General features: G+C 38.6%; 1 protein-coding gene and 1 long non-coding RNA gene across 9 annotated transcripts in view; one reads left to right on the forward strand and one right to left on the reverse strand.

Annotated features, from left to right (window-relative positions):
* Positions 1–7,876: 7,876 nt before the first annotated feature.
* Positions 7,877–8,569, reverse strand: LOC134291811 (uncharacterized). Its single transcript, XR_009999297.1, has 2 exons — positions 8,283–8,569; positions 7,877–8,213 (listed from the first exon to the last, which is right to left on the reverse strand). It is a non-coding gene; the product is annotated as an uncharacterized LOC134291811 (long non-coding RNA).
* A 14,628-nt stretch (positions 8,570–23,197) lies between these two features.
* Positions 23,198–26,535, forward strand: part of LOC109428417 (integrin alpha-PS2) — a 242,324-nt gene continuing 238,986 nt past the window's right edge. For 2 of the 8 annotated variants that reach the window (XM_019704152.3, XM_062844257.1), the window contains exon 1: positions 23,198–23,398. The gene's annotated coding sequence lies outside the window, so the exon portion shown is untranslated. Of the gene's footprint in view, positions 23,404–23,452; positions 23,557–26,535 lie in introns of those variants that run through there. The other 6 variants (XM_029855629.2, XM_019704150.3, XM_019704149.3 and 3 more) reach the window with 6 other exon arrangements.

Below are 26,535 nucleotides of genomic sequence, written 5' to 3' on the forward strand. Positions count from 1 at the left end.
TGAAATGTGGTGTCAACACATTTTAGTCGTTTATTTTAAAAACATGCATATTAAATAAATAACCGGTGGAACACAAGTAGCCGGTTAATCCACAATATGTTTTAAATACAAAAACAATCATTTAATTTTATTTTATTATCACAGCATTCACCACCTCTTTCCATGGGTACCACGAGTTGTTGCAGTGTGCTCTCCTCGAATTTTACCATTGCCAATCCCGGAGCGGAGCGGATTGTCGACACGATGAACGTATGCACATCGATCGCCGAGCAGCCAAGTCGCACACCCCCTGTGAATCAGCCAGACTGAGGCCCAAATCGATGAGCAAGCGTACGCGTATACGAAAAATCCACAAAGCAAAAAGAAATATGTCTGCACTCGAAGGCTGCTGCTGTTGGAAAGAAAATTCGATTTTATTCCGGGTTTTTGGGAACCTTAAATGCCACTTTTTGAAAGAAATTTACCACCGTTTTGTGTTATATGTGTTTTCGTATGAGTTCGGCCTACTTTGGTAGGGATACATGAGTTGCTGTCTCAGGAAATTTTCGCTCCTGTCCTGAATGGACTCATATATCATAGAGCGCAAAATGTCTTCCTTTATTGCAGCAACTGCGATTATTAATTACGTAACGGGACTGATCGGTGAAAATTTCGATGAAAAATCTGGAATTATAGAAAGTTTTCCGAGGAAAATAGTGAAATTTGTTTAGATGGAGAATGGAAAATTAACAGGAGTGGGAAATTATTGCGTCAGTCGGTTGTGCGAATAGGGCGTATCTTGATCGGTCGCAATGAGATCGATCGATATTTTTTTTCTATTCTTTATTGTAATGTTTGAACTTTGATTTGAACATGTATTTATAGTTTCATATGTTATAAGTGATTAAAAGATCCTGAATAATTCATTTCGCAGTTTTATCATTTTATCGTCGTTAAACCATTTTTCGAACCATAGAATATAGCTGCACCAGTACATACGATGACTCATACATGGCTATGCTGCGCTGTACTCCCCTATAGGGTGGCTTCGCTAATTTTGGGCAATAAGCAGTTACTCAGAATCTCGGTCAGGATTAAAAACAAATATTTCTGGATTCAAAATCAACCCATATTTTATGGACCCTGCATACATGAGAGAGACATATAAACAAATATATTAAACGTTTTTGATTAACAATGATCGACAATATATTGAGCTTCTCGAAAATTTTTAGCATTTCGACAAGTTTCTTTTCGATCTCTAGGTTGCGCGCCAGGGTATGATGTGTGTTGGGCACTTTGCGACAATTAACTCAAATCCGCACACCAAGGATTTTTGCACTTATTTCTACGATGATTGTTGCGGAACCTCCTTCAAGAAATCTTTTAGGATTTCTTCCCTTACTCTTCATAAATTCTTTTAAGATTTTTTCTCTAGGTCTTCCAACCCGAATAAAAAATACAGTAGAAAAACCGAACGTTGTATTGTAACAGTACTATTTAAAACCATATTTTTACAATAGACACTACTGTAAAAATAAAAATACAAACACAATAAAATGTAATGTAAACACCATACAGTAAATTGTAAATAAGATTTTTACAATATACTATACGGGTGGTTAAGTATCGAACAATATAAAAAAAAATTTTCTCCATATATATTTTTGTGCAAAACCATACATTATATTGTAAATGAATTGTTATAAATACTGATACGTGGGTTTTAATAAACCATACATTGTATGGTACACATATGGTTTCAAACAATAAAATGTACCGTAAATATATTGTTTTTAATTGTAGTTTCAGTACTGGTTATACATTTAATTAAATGGTTTTGGAATGGTTCTCTTTTGTTATGTTGTGTTGGTTTACATTACATAAACCATATAATGTTATATTATCTTGTCATTTTCCTCCTGTTAATGGCATCTCAGGCTTACTAGCATTATGAGATACGCTTTGGGAATTCTCCAGAGCGTTTTGGATAACCCTTCATATATTGGATCGCCCACGTCCAAGTCTGAGTCGAGGTCTGAGTAGTCTCTGATTGCATTAACAGTTGAAGCTTAGGCTCCCATGCCCCACCAGCCAGATAACTGGGTTTCGCAAACTAAGCATTATTTGTGGCAACACTTTGAGCGGCATGATGGAACTATGCCGAGCGCGCTAAGTATTATTAGACCACTAATGTAGTTGCATGAAGTGGGTGACGAGGTACATAAGTATCATTACAGCGTGCTTAACCGTTATTGCAATATTGAGGCTCCAGTTTGACTAAAGTTCGAAATACACGGAAATACATAACAACTCATGAGAAAACTGTCAAGTTCGATTCAAGTATAAGTTAGGTTAAAAAGCGAACCCGCAGACGAACCTATATTAAAAGTCATTTCAGTGTTCAGTCCAGTCCATGTGTTAAAGATGGCTCTGCGTCAAAGATAAAGTTTGTCAATCGCATTTGATTCGATTGTGGTCGAAGGCAAGTTCACATGAGAGAAGAGGAGAAAATTCCCCTAAATGCAAATTCAGAAATAATAGTGTTGATGTTCAACTCATGCACTGATTTACGGTAATATGACCTACATCATTCTGGGTTGGCCTACATTCGTATTTCTCTCATCGCACTCTACACACCTAGCCCGCCATATCTCTTGGACCCCTGCTTGGACCTGCAATTCTTAGGATAGGACATTTGGTTTACCACTGATTTAAACATGTTATTGATTTTCAATTGATGTTTCAACTTATTCACTTTTTTCTCTTTCCTATGAAAGCTTTCCTTTGCATCAAAAAAGTCACAAACATCAACAAAACAAAGCACGGAAAAAATGTTAAACTGAATAAATCTGGTGTTCGATTTGAATAGGTAGAATCTGCATATGAATCACAGCAAACATACGACTTATTCAAATCGAACACCAGAAATAATAAAAAATTCACGGAAAAATAATGTTTCGGAAAAGTGAATGGTTCAAACGTAAGAAAAACAGTATAATATATTGTTACATAAAAATCCAATGTAAATATATAGTATAGCGAACCATTTCATCACAATACACATTATTGTAGCTGGTACACTGTATGGTGCAGAAATGGTTTTCACCATACACCCTATGGTTAGTTTTTATCCGGGAAGATCTAGTCCATAAATATTCTCTAGGAATTCCCTAAAGGATTTTACATAGATTTCATCGAAGATTCTTTCCAAAGATTCTGAGCATGTTAGTGGAATGACTCGAATCAAGTAAGTACGGGACACTGAAGACAACCTTATAGTTGAGGTCGAAATCCATATCTGGCAGGATACAATAGTTGAAATTATAAGGAGTATTAAACTCAATTTCCATTCATCAATATGAATTAATTGTATTGAAGCCCTACAGAAATCTTTCAATTAAATATACTTTCAAGATTTCTTTCAGAAAACAAAGGTGCCTCAAAAAAAACTTCCAATAATGTGGAAAACATTCGAAACAAAATGAGAAAATAAGCCTTTCTGGGCAAATGATTGGAAGAATTCCTGGAAAATTCAGAAAAAGCATTCAACGAGGTATCATTAGAAGAATTTCTTCAGAAATCCATGTTGGGGGTGATACACAAATTATGTCACGCAAAAATCGGCCTTTTTCAACCCCCCCTCCCCCTATGTCACACTTTTTGTAAGGGACCTCAATATTTTTTGTAAGGATCGTCACGTTCTGCAAAACCCCCCCTCCCCCCTAAAAGCGTGACGTAATTTGTGTACAACCCCTTGGAATTCCTGGATGAATGTATGGAAAAGTTCCTGAAGCTCAGGTAGATTTTCTAAAAAAAATCCCTTGAAAAATTCATAAAATTCATTACCTACTTTTTTAAAAAACGTTGACAGAATATCTGAATAAGTCCTTGAAAGAACTTCTAGCAGGGTATTCGGAAAAATTAAAGAACTAGATTACTAGAAAAAAATATCATGGAGGAATCCGTGGTAGTATTCCTGGAGGAAACCTTAGCAGAATTTCTGGAGGAATCCTTCAAAGAAACCCTTGGAGGAATGTTTGTTAGAGTTCCGGACCGAATCCTCGTAAAACTTCCTGGAGGAATCCTTGGAATATTCCTGAAGGAACTTTGAAGGAATTCCAAGAGGAATCCTTGGAAGAATTCCTGGATGAATTCTTGGAAGAATTTCAGGAGGAATCCTTGAAGAAATTCTTTTAGAAATTCCTCCTGGATGAATCCATGGAAGAGATCCTGGAGGAATCCATGTAAAAATTCCTGGAGGAATCCTTGGAAGATTTCCTGAGGGAATCCTTGGAAGAATTTCGGGAGGAATCCTTGAAAGAAATCCTGAGAAAATCCTTAGAGGATTCCTTGGAGGAATTTCTGGAAAAATGCGTGGAGGAATTCTTGGAAGAATTCCTGGACGATCTTTGGAAGAATTCCAGGAGGAGTCCTTTGAGAAATTCGTGGATTAATGCTTGATAGAATTCCTGGAGGAATCCTTGGAATAATTCATGACAGAGTCCTTGGAACAATTCCTGGAGGAATCCTTTGAGGAATGCCTGAAGAAATCTTGGAGGAAACCTGAAGATTGCTTGGAGGAATTTTGGAAGGAATTCTTGTAAAAATCTTAGAGGAGTCCTTGAAGGTATTCCCACAGATAACAGACGTTCATGCTAGCATATGGAATGTGTGTAAACCTTTTCAACCGTCATTTCAATTAGGAAACCTAACTGGCAACCATTTAGTGATGGCGCATCGATCGCATTCATAGCGCTTGAACGCAAATGCCAAACGCAAGCAGCCCCTGTGAGATAGCAATCACTGCAGAAATTCGTTGTATAGATGGAAGCAGTAACCAAGGTATATGGTTTTTCCAGTTTTTGCACACGTTTTTAGTTAAATTTTGTTCTAGGATAAACATCTGATATCTGTGGTATTCCTGGAAGAATCCTTGAAGATATTGGTGGGGTTTCCTGGAGAAATTCCTAGAGGAATTTCCAGAGTAATCCTTGGAAGCATCACACGGAGAAAAATAAATAGTAAAGACAAACAAAATTTGGTTTGATTCAACCTGAATTTCATGGTGATAAGGGTACAAACGAATGTTTAGTTTGAATTTACTACCCGGGGTAGTTGAAATTAACCAATACAGGTAGTTATTTCGTCGTTGATTAGGCGGTTAAATTCAATAAATATCCGTTTGAAATTACCATTGCCGATAGTTGATTTAACTGGCCATCTTGGTTTGTCTCAAAAACCCTTTAGTTTGAAACAAACTGAATAATTTGTTGGAAATACAAATGCTTCCGCATGAAACTACTGTCTTTTTTTCAATGTTGAGTAAACATTATTTTTGCTTAGTTTTCGACAACACTCTTTTTATTAAAGTTTTATCTACAAGTTTCCATAATGAGCTTGCTCAAATATTTTCAAATGATTCGGATGGTATAACAACCCGGATAAAAATTAACCATAGGGTGTATGGTGAAAACCATTCCTGCACCATACATTGTACCAGCTACAATAAAGTGTATTGTAATGAAATGGTTCGCTATACTATACATTTACATAGGATTTTTATGTACCAATATATTATACTGTTTTTCTTACGTTTGAACCATTCACTTTTCCGAAACATAATTTTTCCGTGAATTTTTAATTATTTATTCAGTTTAAGATTTTTTCCGTGCTTTGTTTTGTTGACGTTTGTGACTTTTTTGATGCAAAGGAAAGGAAAGAGAAAAAAGTGAATAAGTTGAAACCACAGAGAACAGACGTCTATCTTCGCTTTCTGCCTTGTTTAAAACTTTGTAACGGTCATATCAGAGTATGTGGTTATGCTCACGTTGCGCGGCGCTAGCGTCTCTTCACTTACATTGTTGTGTTGTCAAATTTGTTTTTAGTGCTCGCCGTTTTTGGCCGTTTGGCGCTCGTGTCGCTTTGTGGGCTAGTGTATTTTAACGATGAACACTGCCATCGTGGGGTCAAACCGACTTTATGTGTGGGGCAGTCCCCGTTGGTGGCGTTGAGGTACACTTAAATCCTTTACACACGATTTCGACGTATTCTTGTTCGAGCTTAAATGTCTGTTTTCTGTGTTGAAACATCAAGTTAAAGTCAATAACATGCCCAAGTAATCACAGTGCTGAAGCCTTATTGCATGCAGATATACGGTGTATTTAGTGCAATCATTGCTTTACATGCAAACTTAAGGTTGATTTAAAGTGGAAGTGGGCAATTATAGAATCAAATTAAGATTATACTTGTATAATCTTGAAGCAGTCGCATAATTGGTTACTTGGGTGTTTAAATCAGTGGTAAATCAGATGTCCTAAGAACTGCAGATCCAAGCAGGGGTCCAAGAGATATGGCGGGCTAGGTGTGTAAAGTGCGATGAGAGAAATACGAATGTAGGCCAACCCGGAAAGATGCAGGTCAGATCTCGGGTCAGATTACCGTAAATCAGTGCATGAGTTCAACACTATTCTTTCTGTATTTGTATTTAGGGGAGTTTTCTCCTCTTCTCTCATGTGAACTTGCCTTCAACCACAATCGAATCAAATGCGATTGACAAATTTTATCTTTGACGTAGAGCCATCTTTAATATATGGACTGGACTGAACACTGAAATGACTTCTAATATAGGTTCGTCTGTGGGTTCGCTTTTTAACCTAACTTATATTTGAATCAAACTTGACAGTTATCTCATGAGTTGTTATGTATTTCAAACTTTAGTCAAACTGGTGCCTCAATATTGCAATAACGGTTAAGCACGCTGTAATGATACTTATGTATCTCGTCACCCACTTCATGCAACTACATTAGTGGTCTAATAACACTTAGCGCGCTCGGCATAGTTCCATCATGCCGCTCAAAGTGTTGCCACAAATAATGCTTAGTTTGCAAAACCCGGTTATCTGGCTGGTGGGGCATGGGAGACCAAGCTTCAACTGTTAATGCAATCAGAGACTACTCAGACTTAGACGTGGGCGATCCTATATATGAAGGGTTATCCAAAACGCTCTGGAGAATTCCCAAAGCGCATTCTAATAAATTTAATAAGCCAAAGATTCCATTAACAGGAGGAAAATGTCAAGATAATATAACAATATATGGTTTATGTAATGTAAAACAATACAACATAACAAAAGAAAACCATTTGATTAAATGTATAACCAGTAGTGAAATTACAATCAAAAACAATTTATTTACGGTACATTTTATTGTTTGAAACCATTCATGTACCATACAATGTACGGTATATTTGAACCCACGTATCAGTATTTTGAACAATACATTAACAATAAAATGTATGGTTTTGCAAAAAAATATATATGGAGAAAAATATTTTTTTATATTGTTACGATACTTAACAACCTGTATAATATATTGTAAAAATCTTATTAAACAATTCACGGTATGGTGTTTACATTACATCTAATTGTTTTTGTATTTTTTATTTTTACAGTGTTGTCTATTGTAAAAATATGGTTCTAAATAGTACTGTTACAATACAACGTTCGGTTTTTCTACTGTATTTTGTATTCGGGTAGTACCCTGAGATTTATGTAGTAAATTAGACATGCAGCGACGTGAAGTAGGAAAATCTGAATGTGTATTGTTATTACTCATCTAGATGCAATACACGGTCGTTTGCAAAAACCCATTAATGGGTGAAAAAACACCCATTTTCGCTAGAAGTGCCTCTCCCCATTTAATGGGTAAAGGCGGTTTACCCATTAATGGGTAAAGACGGTTTATGCCAAAGGATGGGTAAATTTTTACCCATTTTAAAAAGCGAATTTGCAGGAAAAAATGGGTAAAAATTCACCCATTTTTTCGATTTTTTCCGGGATAAATTGTCCAGAGTTTCCGTAATGGTTTGATGATGATTCATAACCAAAATTACGCCAGATTTGTATGAGTTTTATTTGAATAACATAATATACATATAATTTAACAAAAAAATCATAAAAACATATTCGCTTGTTTAAGTTTAGGCTCCTTTGCTCCGGATTCACCCGGTCAAGTGCATTGGCGTCCCTTCAGATTCGATTCGGTAGCTGCACAGAACTGGATCCATTTAATAGGGTTGCGGCAAGGCCCAAGGCTTTCGGAACCTGGTCTGGTCTGGGTCGTGCTGTGCGTCTGAAGCATCCGCTTAAAACAGATGCAGCGGACTTCGTTCCGGAAGCATTGAAGTGCGCCTTGAAGATATCTTCAAAGCATCTGGTTCTTCATGACGTAACCTAAAAATCGACGGAAATTGTAAACGATTCCAAAGTACTGGAAATGAAATTTGTCGACGCAATACTTACTATTTATATGAACCGGAACATAATTCGTGAAAAAGATTAAAGTAGATAAGAGCAGTAACGTGGGAAAAACTAACTTCTGAATCGTTGTGACTGAAGACGGCAAACGAGGTAGCAACGCAAACTTTTACAACTATTTTTCACCCATTAATGGGGTGAAGATCGGTTTCCAAACATGGGTATTTTTTTACTCTTTTTGTATTATTGATTTTACCCATGTTTTGACAGATCTGCAAGGTACTCGTAAATGGGTGTTTTTTTACCCATCGATGGGTTTTCGCAAACAACCGTGTATGGAATGGGATTAGGTCTCGATTGAATTTGAAATGTATTAAAATTACATTAGGATTAGATTTATATGTATTTAAATTACGTTTGGATTGACTGTTGATGGATTTGAACGCCACTGGATTTGAGTTGAAATTGGAGTAGATTTCTATTTGATTTGGACGCAATACTTACATTATCGTAACACATGATTATTCTTCAAAGCTAAATGTACGCTAAATATATACAAAAAAAAGTAGAATGTAGTAGTTTAGCCCAAAGCGAAATAATTGGATGTGCGCGTCATCCTGTTGAACAAGACGTTCAAATATTCGAATTTCAAGCCATATATGAACGTGTATCGAATATAAACTTGTCTTGCGACTGTGTTCTATGCGACTGGACGAAGATGGAAACATGTCGGACCACCTAGTAAAAGCAACGGAGCTGGTACATCGCTTGGCAAGATTGGGTGAAAGCTTGAAAGAGCACCTAGTAGTGGCAATACTACTGTCAAGTTTACCGGAATCATACGACCCCTTAGTAACAGCCCTGGAAGGTCGTCCGGAAGAAGATTTGAAGCTGGATTACATCAAAGGAAAGCTTCTGGACGATTGGCGCAGAAGTAAAGGCCGGATTCAAGAAGGAGCTCTAGAGAAGGTGATGACGTCCACAGTGCAAGCCGAAGGTCGAAGAAACGTGCCACAGTTGTGTTTTTACTGTAAGGAAGCCGGTCATTTTCGGTGGAATTGTCCAACTTTAATGAAGAAAAGGGAAGCGAGAGAGAAAAAGCAGAAAGTGTACGAAGAAACGAGGGTTGTACAGCATCCGGACGCTGGAAGTTCTAATAGCAGAGGGGTGTGCTCCACAACGATTTGTGATACCTCTTCTGGAGAAAGATGGATCATCGACTCTGGTTGCACGAGGCATATGACCAGTACAACAACAAGCTTGGGTTGGTGGAATCCTTGTACCGAAAAAGTATCGTTGGCAGACGGAAAAACGGTTATAGCCAAAGGAAGTGGACAGGGAAGGATAGTCGGACGCGGGCTAGCAGACGAGGCCGTTGAAATAAAAGTGAAGGGATTGCTATTTGTGCCTGGGTTGTCCGTCAATGTACTGTCGGTAAGTCAGATCACCGATGAAGGTTATTCCGTATATTTCGGACCAATGGATTGCCGCATTATGAAGGAAGGCGTTGTTGTAGCAATGGGTGAGAAAAGTGGCGGTCTGTATTATTTGAGGCAATAGGTGCAACAGAGCAGTCAAGCAGGAGGAGCGTTTTTGGAGCCAACCAGCAGTGCGGTAAGCTTAAGGGGGCTGCACTAAGGAGGAGTGTTGGAGTAAAGTAGTGACAGCCCCCTGGTATGAGAATGACGATGACATCTGTGTTTGAGTGTATGCGAATACGAGTACTGACGAAGCATATTGCTGATTTGTATACGTTGTTTTTTTTGTAAATATCAATCCGTACTAGCTCGTTGTAAAATAAACATGTTGAGAACGCTTTGCCAGTTTTAGTCAATCCTTTCATTCACGCGAATCCCGGGATGGTGATTGATCGGTTCTAAATAGAAACCGTGTCGACTGTATCTGAAGTTCAACAGGTTATGGGCCCAGGAGCGTGTTCCACAACACGTATCGACCGGGAGAAGGATCGGCCGCATAAGTCGCGGAGTCGCAGCACGGGATCCTTGGGCGGATGGATTGGCTGCAACGGAGGACAGGATCCATGGGAATGTTGGCGATACGGTTCAACTGGATGACTGCTGGCTGGTCACCGGACGAAGCTCGGGATTATTGAGTTGGATCGGATGCATCTCGGTGGTCGCACCTGGACGAAGAGGTTGGCGACAGGAGGAGTGATCCGGAAGACAACATGAAGGTGGAGCTCGGAGATGGACCTGGTCGGAGCCGGAACTGGTGTAGAGCTGGTGCAAGCGTCGGAGTTGGGCCACTTGCCAAGCGTTGGAGTAAGGAGGAGCTTCGAGCCAGGAACAATTCCTGGAGGAATCCTTTGAGGAATGCCCGAAGAAATCCATGGACAATTTCCTGGAGAAATCCTTGCAGGAATTCCTGGAAGAGATCTTCGCGGAATCGTTGAAAGAATTTTGCAGGAATTCTTGGAGGGTCCCTGGAAGAATCTCTGGAGGAGTCTTTGGCAGAATTCCTGTAAAAGTCCCCGGAAGAAATCCTGAAGATTGCTTGGAGGAATTTTGGAAGGAATTCTTGTAAAAATCTTAGAGGAGTCCTTGAAGGTATTGCCACATATAACAGACGTTCATGCTAGCATATGAAATGTGTGTAAACCTTTTCAACCATCATTTCAATGAAAACCTAACTGGCAACCATTTAGTGATGGCGCATCGATAGCATTCATAGCCCCTATGAGATAGCAATCACTGCAGAAATTCGTTGTTTAGATGGAAGCAGTAACCAAGGTATATGGTTTTTCCAGTTTTTACACACGTTTTGAGTTAAATTTTGTTCTAGGATAAACATCTGTTATCTGTGGTATTCCTGAAAGAATCCTTGAAGATATTGTTGGGGTTTCCTGGACAAATTCCTAGAGGAATTTCCAGAGTAATCCTTGGAAGCATCATGAGGAAGCGCAGGAAAAATTTTTGAATGGAGAACTTGGGGTGTTAAATTAATTAAAGTTTTGGCTGTCTCTGGCATCGACCTATGTGGTGCTAGCTTCTATGCGCGAAAAATCGCTAAAAAGTTAATCACAAAAATATTGTATGGCGAATAGAATCTAATGGTGAATTTCTCGAAGCAGAACACATTATTCAAAAAAATATGTGGTAACGGTTGTGCGCAATGATGACCGTTTCGGTGTCCACCAAATATTTTTTTCGGTAAAAACTTTTTATTTCGAGAAATTATAGTTTAGATGCTATTCGCCACCCAAGTAACCACGACGCTGAAGCCTTATTGAATGCAGATATACGGTGTATTTAGAGCAATCATTACTTTACATGCAAACTTAAGGTTGATTTAAAGTGGAAATGGGCAATTATAGAATCAATATAAGATTATACTGGTATAATCTTAGTTCAGTCGCATAATTGCCATTTCCACTTTAAATCAACCTTAACCCAAGTAACCACGGTGCTGAAGCTTTATTGCATGCAGATATAAGGTGTATTTAGAGCAATCATTACTTTACATGAACACTTAAGGTTGATTTAAAGTGGAAATGGCAATTATGCGACTGAACTAAGATTATACCAGTATAATCTTATATTGATTCTATAATTGCCCATTTCCACTTTAAATCAACCTTAAGTTTGCATGTAAAGTAATGATTGCTCTAAATACACCTTATATCTGCATGCAATAAAGCTTCAGCACCGTGGTTACTTGGGCATAACAAACTAAAATGATTTTACTCCTGCTGACCAACATTGATCGCACTCCTTGCGAGTAATCCTTTGAACACCCCAAGTTCTCCATTCAAATGTCGGTCATAAACTGTGAAGTACCGTTCCAATATTTTTCAGAAATTCTTTTTTTAACTTCATACCACGATTTTTTTTTTAATTTTTGTCGAGCAGTGTTGTCGCAGGAGTCTGGAAGAAATCCTACAATAATCCTTGAAAGATTTTCTGAAGGAATAATGGAAGAAAATCTAGGACAAATGTTTTCAAGAAATATCGAAGGAGTGCTTGGAAGAGTTCTTGAAGAAATTTCAGAACGAGTTTCCGGTGAAATCCTTCGAGAATTTATAGGTAAATTCCTCAAAATAAATTCCGAAGAAATCGTGGAATTCTTGGAGAATGTGTTATATAGAAGCGTGCCGATTCTAAACTGTGCGGATTTTATAAAGTTGAATATGTCATGAAGGGAACTACTGTGCACCCCACAATGGGTTATTAGGCGACCAAAAAAAAAACAGAAAAGTGATTTGCCCTAATTTTTATTTCTTCATAGTCATTTGACAGCAAACACTCCTACTAATACTATTCCAAAATCAAGCCTAACTTTTGTTGGAGTAGCAACCGAGTAACCCAGGGAATGTTGAAGTTGGGTGACGAAAAACTCTGGCTGTTCAATGGAGAAAACTTCGGGAACTAGAAGTTCAGAATCGAAGGATAAAGGTCTGCCTGGAGTGTCTGGAGACGGCTGTCGTTGATGAAAAGTACGCAAGGGATCTTCCGGAAGACACTGCTGAGGAGAGGCAGCGGAAGAAGAAGCTACTAGACGAGCGGATGGCAAGAGACCGAAGATGCAAGAACCTGTTAATCCACCGTATAGCGGAAGATCAGCTCGAGTACGTGAAGGATAAACGGACAGCTATGGACGCTTGAGATGCACTCAGGAACGCGTTTGAAAGGGTCGGAATCGCTGGCAAGCTGTTTCTTCGAAAGCAATTTCAAGAGCTACGACTCAAGGAAGGAGAAATTGTTAAGTCTTTTCTGCTCCAGTTTGAGAAGGTACTCCGCGAGATGAAAGCTGCTGGTGTGAAGACTGAGGAAGAAGACGTCGTGTGTCAACTATTGTTAGGCGTGCCGAAATCCTACGAAGCTCTGATAACTGCCTTGGAAACCATTCAACCTGATCAACTAACCCTACACCTCGCCCTACACAGATCGAAAAAAGAGTGTAAAATTCTGTGACATATGATGCACATGTTTGGAGCGTGGGATATCACAGAAGTTTACATGACATATCATGTAAAAATCATAAAATATCATGTAAACTTCCATTATATGTCATGTAATTCAGCATGACTCTGTGTGTTTACATGACATATAACACAAATTTACATGATATGTCATGTAAACTATCATAACCAGTCTTGTTAGAGATCACAGTCATTGGAACCTTTTCGTCGATATTCGGCCTCCTTTGACCCCGACATTCGCAAAACAAGCAATCAAACTACCGTACGAAACAAAAATGTCAAATGAATGCACTTTACCACGATTGCGTCTTCGGGAGACGGTTCGGTTTTTGTTATTCCTGTCTTCTTCGATAATGAGACCTGTGTTGGCCATATCCCAACTAACAATCGCCAGCCGTAAACAAGCATGCATACTGAATTGTTGCTTTATAATAGTAATTATGGCTGAACTAAAATTATGTTGTACACATTACTGTACAAATGCTTTTTCAAATGAAAAAGTAGCCAATGTTCAACTTTTCATATTGGTATTAACAATGATAATTTAAAACACTTTTCAAGCGTTTAATAAGATTTTTATTCGACTCGCAGTAATTCCTTTACAACATAGTTGAACAAGACTTTTTTCTGCTTCTTGTAAAGTTCATGTAAAAATTAGTACATGTATCTGTATAATGTGTTTTTCACAAGTCAAATAAGCGCTTTCGTTTCATCATACTTCGACTCAGAGTACATGATGAAAAACACGTGTTTTTTATCGAACAACAGCTGAATTAATCTGTTTTTCAGTCGTTAATCATAATGTTGTGCTAATTCACCACTGCTGTATAGGAGTCAGAATCTGATCATTATTAAACCACGGGAAGTTTATGTTTTGATTTGAGCGCTGCAATTCATCATCTCTAGGATGGCGCAGATAGGAAGGTATGCGGCTGGCAATCGAAGGGTCTCGAGTTTGAATCTGGATTTAGGTGTGTAGTTATTATTTCACAATATTTGTTCACAGCATTAAGTTCAATCATAAACTCTCGTGGAAATTGAAAAATTTTGCATTTTTTTATTTTTAATCATTTTTGCTAAAGCTGAACAACAGCTTTACTATATATTTGTAAAACGATTTAACAACAAACATTTCAGTTGGTACACAACACTATGCTTTAAAGTTTCTCCAAATTTGTGTGAACAAAACCCGAACAAAGGTTGTGCTTGAAAATTATCCAAAGGTTATTCAGCATCATGCTGAATCAATTCGTCGTAAAGGTGCTTGGAAAATGAGTGATTGTTAGTTGGGATGTGTGTCGTATTGAATGCAACATGCAAGAATAAACTAATATCAACATTCATAATCGAAATTGGTTGAGAATCTATGCGACAAGTTAGAATTAGACAAATGTCATCGTGTCATACGACTTTGATTTGACTCTCTTTCATGTTTATTGATCTTCGTTCTACCGCTCGTGTTGTGTGTAAGAGGTAACGGTAGCGCACGAATGTAACAAAGCAAGCTGACACACGACTGCGGCAACGAAATGAAGGTAATGAAAAGTGTCGAATGTTTACAAGACTGGATTACCATTTCGTTCCAAACTTCTTCTATCCGATTTCCATTTCCAGTGACTCACAATCTCTGACCTCACTTACACTATCTTGGATGGAGGTGTTCAGGCTCAATTGTTCCAATCTAGCGTCAAGTTCAGCAAAAGAATCTACCATTTCCTTTCAAAGTTCTTCTATCAGACTTTTAAATTCAGCGTCTTACAATCTCTGACCTCACTTACACTATCTTGGATTGAGGTGTTCAGGCTCAATTGGCTTCTTTAGTGGTGTTGAGATAATTCCATATTCTGAATATGCATGCCAAACTGAGCCGAAATCCAAATTTTCATCAATTTTGGTGCCCGGGAACCTATTTAAAAATCAATTTGAAGTTTGTATGAGAGCGATTTGTCGAATCACCCCTCGTCGCATTTTGTACTGAGCGGAGCTGTCAAGCAGTTGCCAAGCTGTCAAAAGGTGATTTCAAAAAATCTGTTTGAAATTGATTTTAGGTACCAAAATAAAGTTTCAAAAATCTGAAAAAATTATAGCGGCTCAGAAAAAGATGCTCTTTTGTTTAAAGATAACAAAACATTGAGTTTTTCTTAATTTAAACCCCCAATTGTTGCAATCTAGCGTCAAGCTCAGCAAAAGATTCTTCCATTTCTTTCCAAACTTCTTCTATCCGATTTCCATTTTCAGCCTCTGACCTCACTTACTCTATCTTGGATTGAGTTCAAATCTAGCGTCAACTCAGCAAAAGATTCTACTATTTCCTTACAAACTTTATCTATCAGATTTCCATTTCCAGCGACTTACAATCTCTGACCTCACTTACACTATCTTGGATGGAGGTGTTCAGGCTCAATTGTTCCAATCTAGCGTCAAGTTCAGCAAAAGAATCTACCATTTCCTTTCAAAGTTCTTCTATCAGACTTTTAAATTCAGCGTCTTACAATCTCTGACCTCACTTACACTATCTTGGATTGAGGTGTTCAGGCTCAATTGTTCCAATCTAGCGTCAAACTCAACGCGCACCAACCCGCTCGAAGGTATAGATTTTCTCTCATTAGATCCACCCGGATCGAACGCCTCCTCAGAGACGCACCAACCCGCTCGAGGGTATGGATTTTCTCTCATTAGAACCACACGGATCAAACGCCTCTTCAGAGACGCACTAACCCGCTTGAGAATATGGGTTTTTACAATCATTTAATGTTTCTTATTTTGGATTCCTTTTCGCAGCAAGCTCAATTGTTTATCTTAATCAGATAATCTACGAATGAAATAGTTAGACTTTATATGTTAATAATATGGTAAACTAATATTGTATATTAATATGTTAATATGTTAAATTAAGGATCCATGCATATTTAGGGCTCCTAAAGTTTAAAATGATTTATTAAAGTCTCTATTATAAAGACAAATCAAAATTCATGCAACAGTTTTAGAATGTTTTTGTCCAAGCTATTTTTTTTTTTTTGCTTTTTTCAAAATCGCTCATGGCCGAAAACTACAATTTGATTTCAAACTTCAAGCCAATTAATCAATTAATCAACATATCTCAGGTTAATCGATGCAAAATAACTTACTCTTTATTATTCGTACAGTATGCGGCAGGAAATATCATGCAAAAAGCGAAATTGACCACTAAATCAGACAGAAATATTGCAACCTTCCAATGAAAAATCTTACCGTGCAATAATACTTCAACTGCAACTTCCATCAAACACAAAAATACTGCTACTCATTAATATTTAATTGTTCAAAAAAGTTGATTCCAAATCCAGCCCTCGCTTTCAAAAATCCTGTGACCATGTGAATACTCTCCGTTCTGCATACACCATTCAAACAAAAGCATCAGCTGCATCATAATCCCAAGTATCAAATCACGAATGCATGTTCGGCAATCATTCCTCTATGAGCCATTTTACGAAGTGACAACAATGTTGATGATGATATTGGTTTTCACGGGTTATTGGACGCTACCTCCTGTCAAAATTCATTCATAAAATCGACTCGTAAAATGGACTATTAACCCTAGAGCGATCGCGCTACACAATTATGTACAAATTGGAAAAATCTCGCTTTTTTGTACTCTGCAATAGCGTGGTGGCCAACCACGCGAGTTACGGAAGGCAAACTTCAACATCAGCGTAAAAAGAATATGCATCCAAGTTGTCATCAACAAAAATATGAACCGAACCATAATAAAAAAACAGCTTACTTACTTGATCCCTCTTGCAAAAAAACGGAAAGCTGCAACCACTCTGTATCGAAGAAAACCCACCTGAATCAATCACCCGTCGGTGGCAAAAGGCGGCCATTCATTGCTTCAAACTGCGGTCGCGATTCACTTACCATGCACTCACTGAACAGAACTTACATAAACACAATTCACTAAACCAATAATTAATTAATCACTACCGACTGTGCCATTGTCGGGATCTTCCGTTATGATATAAATAAAACTGTAATTACTTTTCAATCATTTTTTTTCTCAATTATTATTTTTCTACTCACGCGCACAGAGGCACAACACTTCTCAATCACATCATTCTTCAAACTGACCTCCATCACTATCCTCCCATTCAATGCTGCTCGAAGCTCTCTTTAAGGACAGACTTGTTAGAATCCCAAAATGGCCGCCACAATGGCCGACTTTGGCACCTACTCACGATTTCGAGGGCACAAATCTCTTCGTAAACAAAACCAGTACACGAGAGCTTTTTATTTTAAGCTAATTACAAGTGAGCAAGAACAGAATAATGGAATTCATTGTTGTTTGAGGCCTGTTTCTTGAGATTTGTGCGTCTGAAGTTTCGATGCAATGTTGAAGCAGGATTTCAAAACGTTTGTCCTTAAATCTCTTTCTCGCTGCTTGGCTACATTGTGTCTCACTTCAAGCCAGCTGACGTTATTCGCGACTTGCGAAGTTGACGAATGTGCGTGAAGGTTTACGTGAGAAAAAACGTGAGGGAAATATTTTTTGCTTTTTTTCACGCACATTCTGACAGTTCCTTACGAGGTTTTTCAGTAGAGCGACAATAAGAGTTGGAATCTCTTTTACCTTCGTAGTCGCGACGCGAATCCAGGCTAATCATCGAAATCATCTCGCACGTTCTCTCGCATGTTTGTTTGTCGTTCTGGTTGTTTTTGTTCATTCTGCGAACGCGTTCCGAATCTCAAAATAGGTAGTGCACTCAAGCAGATCGAACAATTGAATATTTTTGATGAAAATTATTTAATAGGCTCCTAAAGTCCTACCGGGATTCTTGTTTTAAACCACAATATATGGTTCAAGAGTACATATTTACTCATTTTTTGACGTTTTTATTAACCGTAGTTGAAAATATATAATTTTTATTTTTTTTTTTATTTATTTATTTATTTCAATTCATAGTACATATTTAACAGTTGGTAATTAAGTATGATCCCTATTGAACTATTGTTCTTTGAAAGGGTCATCAGATCTTATTGAACTAGCTTAGTAAATTATTCATTACAATTAAAAAAGAAAGATAATGAAATAACAATGATTATAACTAGAAAAAAAAGTTGTTCACAGGAACTCAACGAACAATGAAGGTTTCAATATTACTTTTTATATGAGCTATAAAACGACGTTTAAACTGAGCTATGGATTGAGCGTTCTTGATGTCCTCTGGCAGTCGATTGAATGTGTCTGGTCCTATATTCTGGAATCGTTTCCTTCCTACCTCAGATCTGAAACCAGGTCTCTGCAAGAGATGAGCGTACCGCGTGCGATAGTGATGGGATGCGGAGTTGAACGACCAATTGTGGTGCATGTTGAGGCTATTCGTGGTTTTGTACATGATCATACAGACTCTGAGAGTGTAGAGTCCTTGAATTGGTAGAATATTATGTTCTGTCGTACTGTACAGATCGTTCGTTGGATGTAGGAAAGGTAGCTTGAATATTGCTTTTATACATCGGTTTTGCTGAATTTGGATGTCCTTGCGATAGGTGTTATAAGACGATCCCCAAGCAGAGATACCGTACTGGTACCGGCTATGGATGTACGCGAAATACACTCTGAGCAGTACATGTTGAGGCACATATCTCGCGAGTTTACGCAGAATCCCACACAGAGATGCACAGTTTGCAACAGTTTTCCGTATATGAACGTCCCATCGTAGTTGATCATCTATGTGAACACCTAAGTATTTGTAGTACGACACCCTTTCGAGAATCTCTCCTTTGATAGTCAGAGTAGGAAACAATGAAGTTTCATCCTCTTTGGCACCAAAAACCATCAATTTTGTTTTGCTCAGGTTCAGCGCAAGAAGGTTATTCTCTAGGTAAGCTGTAACAAGATGTAGATCGTTGCACATATGTTGATACAGTTCAGTCACAGAGTTGGTTTCGTACGTAAGCGCTGTATCGTCTGCAAATAATCTAGGTTGTCCTTCCAACGGGAGCTTTGCAATATCGTTTATATAAAGCAATAACAGCAAAGGGCCGATGTTGCTTCCTTGAGGAACGCCACAACTAACGCTTCGATACTCACTACAAATCCCGTCAACCATAACCTTCTGATATCGGCCGGTGAGATAGCTATTAATGAGATCATTCGCAATACCACGGATTCCATAGGCGTCGAGTTTCTTCAGAAGTATCGAATGATTAATGGTGTCAAAGGCCTTAGACAGATCCAAAAACACTGCTCCGGCTACCTTCCTTCGATCTACAGATCTAGCGATGTCGTCCACCAACTCTAAAATAGCTACATCGGTCGTAGATCCTTGTCTGAACCCGAATTGTCTTTCATAAAGCAGGCCTTTAGTCTCTAGGAAACAGTGCAAACGTGTCGACAAAAGTTTTTCAAATACTTTGTTGATAGTTGGTAGGACGGAAATGGGTCTATAGTTGGTTGGATTTGTTGGATCGCCGCTTTTGAAGACTGGATATACGAGGGCCTTTTTCAAACAGTCGGGATACGCTCCAGATGACAAACTATCATTGAAGCAGTTGCAGATAATACCAGATAATACTGCGCTGTACTGCTTAAGTGCTGATACAGGGAAGCTGTCTACTCCTGTTGCTTTAGAGCTGTCTAATGTTCCTATGATGTTGATCACTTCTGATTGTGTAGCAGGTCTGAAGAATATAGATCTATCAGATAACTCCACGGTATTGAACCTGTTGATATTGCCATCCGATTGCAAACAACTAGCAACGTTTTCTCCCACAGATGTAAAGAAGCTGTTGAATACATCACCTACTTCACCGGGCTCAGTGACAAGGTGACCATCTACGATGAGTTTGTGTTGCTTGTGTTCGCCGGTTTTGTTTCCAAGTGCGTCGTTGACTCGGGTCCAGAATACTTTGGGATTACTCGTAGAGAAGAATCGTTGGTAGTATCTAGATTTTGCACGCCTTTTAGCTTCAGCCAACTTGTTATTGGCATGTTTTAGGAGATCCTTCACATGTTGATCCTGGCGATTCCTTTTCCACCTTTGAAACAGATTATTCGATATTCTCCCGAGCTTCCAAATGTCCAAATTGTACCACGGGCAAACATTTTTTTTTACTTTCACCTCTACTGTGATTGTCTTGGAGAAGGAATCTTTGAGCTGCTTATAATTTTTTAGCCTTTTGTCTCGTCCCTAGCTTATAACACATACTTTGAGTGATTTTTTGTCACCGTGTATGTCAGATACACTGAAAGCAGCTTAATTGTGAGAATTACTACAATAGGGGTTGTTATTGACAGACTCGCACCAACGTTTTTCAACCAAAGTGCCTTTATGTTTATCATAAGAGAAAATATAGTATTTTTGACTATTATTCTGCGTTGCTGTTAAGGTTGTTGTCCCTACTATCGAATATACTGTTGATCAATTGAATATACCACAGATGGTAGTGTGTGGTACATATCTGACAATGAGCATCTCTCAGTGTATTTAGAGTCCTGTCCCTCAATATGTCAAAAGACAACTGATAACGCATGTACATTCCCCACCTGGTGTAACGCCTACGCTATCGAGTGACAGCTGCTGACGAGATCACAGCAAGCCACGACTCTTCCTCTTTCTTTGGTCAGCGTTCGACCACGTCGGACGTCAGTGTATCGGGTCGCTGCGCTGGGCGATTCTTATCGAGAATCATCAGCCAAATTCCCACAGGTAGTTATTTTGCCCACTGTGGATTTACTGCTGTGTGGTAGTATTTTTTGTAGGATTGCATTGTAATTTGAAATAAAAAAAATATGTGAAACCATTTTATTTTATTTTTATAAACAAAATGTTCAAATATTATAAAGCAAATACTTATAAACGTAATTAAACTAATTAATAAATTCATAAATTTAGGAACTAGCATGATTAGTCAACCCCTGATGGTAATTGGTAAAATTATCCGAGGTATGAGTCTGCAGTGCCCACTTTCATTATTTACACGATGCACCATAGAACCGTTCCGCATCAGATCCAGGTATTTTTAGCGGCTGTCCACTAGAACCAAACCTGAAAATAACACACACGGCCTCTGGTATGAATCAGAAACGAACTTTTTCATGAATCAATATTAGCTTACAGTTAATCACAAGAAATCCTCTTAGTCTGCTCGAAGAATCAGAGTCCACTCGATGGTCCATTAAGGCCGTTGTTGTTTGGGAGCATCTCACATCAGTAACTAAAACAGCAAAGCAGAACGCGTTAACATACAAATTATACTTTTGTTAAATATTAACTTACCTTCCAAAAGGTCCTTTTGGATCTTATTCTGATAAATGTCGACTATTTCCACTTTTTGGGTAAACAAAACGAGTAATTGCATGTCAACAAATGTTTGACTGCATGCGAGACTGCATGGGTAGTAAAATTAATCGCAAAATAACTTCGGTTTCATTTTGCTGGTATATTATACCTAGAGTGACTTTAACTTAGAGTGGCGTCAATGTCAAAATTGGAACGGCGGTCATCTGTCAAATCCACACAAATTCCTGTTCCAAACGAGCAGGAAACCTGTCAAAATGGGAACATGACGCCACTTTCCCTTCCAGTCACTCTAATTATACCTATTCAATATTACTACGAACATGGTAAAATCAAAAGGGTGACATCACTGAACTATGACTTCTTATTATATTCACTACGAGCATGGTAGTTTATACTACCAAATGTGCATATGCTAAGCAGGTATTTTAAAAACACTGACTGGTTAATTTTGCTATTTATTCATGATCAAAAATAGATTCAAAACAAAAAAAAAAATCCCTCAAATTCACTGATTTTATGATACTTTTAACGAGATTTAATGCTAGTCAATTCCACAATGCATTCATCGTTTAGATTACCATGCAATTGATTTCAGTGTAGGAACATTTTTGAAAGCCCAGTGCGAAAAATGTCGAGCTCAGTCACACAAGGTTGACCTCAAATGTCAAAGTAGAACTATTTACCATTTTACTTATTTCGAATTTTCTCATTATTCCTTTGTTTTTCAAGTTCGAGTAAAGTACAATTCCGATTAGAATACCATGCTTGATCGTATTATTCAATATAAGCGAGATTTCGTTTTTAATTTTAGGACCCTATTGAGTTTACTTAAGTTCAATTGAAATCAAGTTAATTACTTATCATTCCTACAGTTGTCAACAGCGTGATGCATTTTAACCCAAATCCGTTCAACGGAAATTTTGAGCAATGTACTCCAAATACCTTGTCCTTAAGAGTTTTGTTTTTAATGGCAACATCAAAATATGAGTTACTTTGGTTTTGTAAATGATACGAAGAAATCAAAAAAATATTTTTGGCCGCCGGATTGTAAGGAAACCGGCCATAGTGCGCCGCCCCACCGATTGCAATCGGGATTACGACTATGTGCTTAGCGGATTTTAGCGTGCAGCATGAAAACTTGTTCGAAATACACCTAAATGTATGCAAAATGACAACGTTCCTATTTTCATAGTACTATGAAATGGCAAATTTATTGAAGCTACCATAGCCACCTATCGGTCAGTAGCGTGAGGCAATTTAATGCCCGCCATTTGTGTACGGTAATAAATTTTCATATTGTTTGGATGATTCGTTAACCTACCTAGTAATTAGTATTCTCCTTGCATCAGTAATCTAATGCTTTTCTGCTCAGTGACTAGAGTAAAACAATTCTTTTATTAATAAATCTTTTCTGTTAAAATTTATTTTTACACCAAAGCCGTTTATTTAATGCGGCTCGACATGCACTGAGTGGAAATCTTTGGCAACGTTTATCAGTAGAACTTGATAAGCGTGAAGTCCTTTCAAACTGCCAGCCCAAAACAACCGCAGAATCGACGCCGATGCTGTCTGTCGGTCGTCGCCACGCTGCTTATACGTAAAGCGCCGCGACGCCTTGTTGCGCGCGTAACACCGCCGCCGCCGTCGTTCTGCGGCGGATTCATCTTTGAATCTGTCGTCGTCGTCGTCGTCGCCGTCGCCGTCGATTCTCGAGCACGGAACGCGAACGGCCGGAGGAGCGCAAAGTCAGTTTCCTGCTAGCCGTCGTGAAGTTTGGACGCGTTGTTTGAAACCGGTGATCGGTCGGAAGTTCCCCTCTAAAGAGTGGTGTGTGAACAGTGAGTAGTGAGTTCAGATCGTTTGCAGCAGGATCGTCCGGTCCAGGGTTCGTGCTGGAAGTATAGTAGGCGGTCGCGGGGGTGGCTTACTGCGATTACCGACAGGTTCTGTTAGTACACTTATTGGGCGCGGGGTGCGGTTCTAAGTGGGTTCTACCCCACAGCCTACTTAGAGCTTAGTGGGTCTCATGTGCGGAGTGACACTGGAAGCAGAACTGCTTCTGGCTTGGCAGTAGTCGGCGCAGAAAAGAGCAGTCTCTTCGGTTGATTTACCATATTTAGTAATAATTAGCGGATCGGTGCTAAATCGAAGACGAGTGGAAGATGTTCGGTACCGCGCGTTTTGCGGTGAATGGTTCGCTGATTGGGGCGTAACTGATGCGATTATCGGTGCGAATTGAGGGTGTTGATGTGATGTGATGATGAGATGTATGCAGGTGTCGCGGGAAGAAAATTTTGATTTTCCACGGGCGACGACGGGCGAAGATCGAGTGAGAAGCAGTCGGTGAAAAGTGCAAAACTCTGTGCGCGTCTGTTGAGCGCGCAATCATGTTCTATTAATAACAACAGGCGGACGGCGGCGGTGACGAAAACGAAAACACACGGTTCTGCAAGCGGAGGAAAATCCGCCGTGGAAAAGCGGTTTGGTGTGCAGGGATGCCAGGTGTGAAGGCATTTGAGCTTTGGTGAAGACTTATTTGAGTGAAAACATTTCAAATTATGTGAAGTCATTTAAAAGTTTGATTTTCAAGATCGAATTTTGATGTTTATGAAAGAACACTACAGGGCCCATATAGCCGAGGCGGTAAACGCACGGGTATTCAGGATGACCATGCTGAGGGTGACGGGTTCGATTCCCGGTCGGTCCAGGATCTTTTCGTAAAGGAAATTTCCTTGACTTCCTTGGGCATAGAGTATCTTCGTGCCTGCCACACGATATACGCATGCTAAATGGTCATTGGCAGAGGAAGCTCTCAGTTAATAACTGTGGAAGTGCTCATAGAACACTAAGCTGAGATGCAGGCTTTGTCCCAATGAGACCGGTACGCCAAAAAGAGAGAAAGAACACTACAATAGGAGGATTTATTACACGGCGTAAAGCTGTTAGTACACAGGGTCAAATATTTGTCCAAAAAGAAATCAATGCTCAAACATCTTGTTTGACTCGATCGAATTTGCATTAGTGTCAAACTTATGTCGTTTCTTGAGTTCTTTCCTTGTCAAATATTTGACCCTGTGTGTCCCTTGTCTAATGTTTAGTTTCATTCAGTCTGTACAGCCTCTGGCTGAAGACGGTGTCCGCGTCTTTTTTTTTTTTACTGTGTACTACTGGCCTAATGATTATCAAGGCATTCTGATTCATTTCATTCATTTCAAAATAGCAGAAAATCATGACCTTTATTGTCTCCGGTTTTACACGACAGGGAAACAAAAACATAAAGTTGGTTTTAAGTTTTTTAAGTCCATCAATAAAGACTTTATGCTACAATACAAAACACATTTTAAAAACTCAATTGAGTTTCTTACAATTTTGTGTTTGTGGAACTCTTCTAGAAATTTCAAGAAACCCTTGTAGTTTTTATCACTTTTTATTTGAAACAGTTTCAGAAATTGATTTTGTGGAATATCCTTTACTTAAAACAAGTCTGACATTAAAGTGAAATGTTGACATCAGTATCAGATTTTGATGCAGAATTTTTTGCAGGAGCTTCAAGAATTGTTTCCCTTAGAAATTCCTCATAGAATAGGCTCCTAAAGTCCTATCCGGATTCTTGTTTTAAACCAGAATATATAGTTCAAGAGTACATATTTACTCATTTTTTGATTTTTTTATTAACCATAGTTGAAAATATATAAATTTTATTTTTTTAGCCTTTTGTCTCGTCCCTAGCTTATAACACATACTTTGAGTGATTTTTTTCACCGTGTATGTCAGATAGGAACATTTTTGAAATCCCAGTGCGAAAAATATCGAGCTCAGTCACACAAGGTTGACCTCAAATGTCAAAGTAGAACTATTTACCATTTTACTTATTTCAATTTTTCTCATTATTCATTTGTTTTTCAAGTTCAATTCCGATTAGAATACCATGCTTGATCGTATTATTCAATATAAGCGAGATTTCGTCTTTAATTTTAGGACCCTATTCCTTCTTGGGGGTTCTTCTTGGGGTTTCTTCAGGGACTGCTAACAGGATTCCTCTAGGAGTTCTCCACGAACTTTTATTAGGATCCTTCAGGGTTTTTTCCAAGAATTCTTTCTACGATTTCTTCAGTTCTTCCTCCTGGGCTTCCTCCAGAAATTCTGCCAGGGATTCCTCTAGGAAATGCTTTAGAGATTCCGTCAGGAATTTATATGGAGGTTACTCTAGGAATTGCTCCAGCGAACTTCTTGCAGGAATTCCTCTCTAAGCATTCCTCCAGAGATTCCTCTAAGCATTCCTCCAAGAATTCCTCCAGGCATTCTCTCTAGGAATTCCTTGAGGTATTCTTCCAAGATTTCATGCAGGAATTCCTCCAGAGACTCCTCCAGGAATTTCTCCAAAAAAATCCTGTTACAAAAATAAAAGAAAATAAATTATTACTAAGGATTAACACATCACGATACACATAGAACCTTATAAATGCACAAACAAGAGACCACAAATTAACGCAGCACAACACAAAACATAAAATGTGCCCTTTTATCCAGATGGATAACATCTTCCGATCACAGGATGACGAGGTTTCATTTATTTGTTTGGGTCCATCAGTCATCCTGGAATTGTGTTTTGAATGGCATTTAGCCTTTTAGTTGGGCAGTCATTGATTGCTACTTCCATAGCTGGTTTTTGTCTAGGAAAACTAATCCTAATCGGGCCTCCCGTTTCGGGTTTCATCTCTAGAGTTCTATGACTTGAAGTCTGTGCCAGGGAAAGGTTTACGTCTCTAGTACTTCATCGCGGCCCGAAATGGCCTGAATGTTGGCAATCGAAATAGGATTGCACTTCATTAGCCTCTATTCTGCCAGAACCATATAAATGTTAATTAATACAAGACGACTAGTTACAAGTTAAAATTCAACATGTAACACAAAGAACGCACGAATATTAAACTTTGGACTCATTAAACAATTATTCTGTCTTATTAATGTAACAAATATTTATACCCGTTACATTCCTCCAGGAAGTGCCCCAGGAATTCTTTCTACAAATGTTACAGCAATTCTCCTAGGAATTTTTCCAGGAAATCCTCCAGAGATT

The sequence above is a fragment of the Aedes albopictus genome, chromosome 1 (genome assembly GCF_035046485.1).
Source record: "Aedes albopictus strain Foshan chromosome 1, AalbF5, whole genome shotgun sequence".
NCBI classification, from domain to species: Eukaryota; Metazoa; Arthropoda; class Insecta; order Diptera; family Culicidae; genus Aedes; species Aedes albopictus.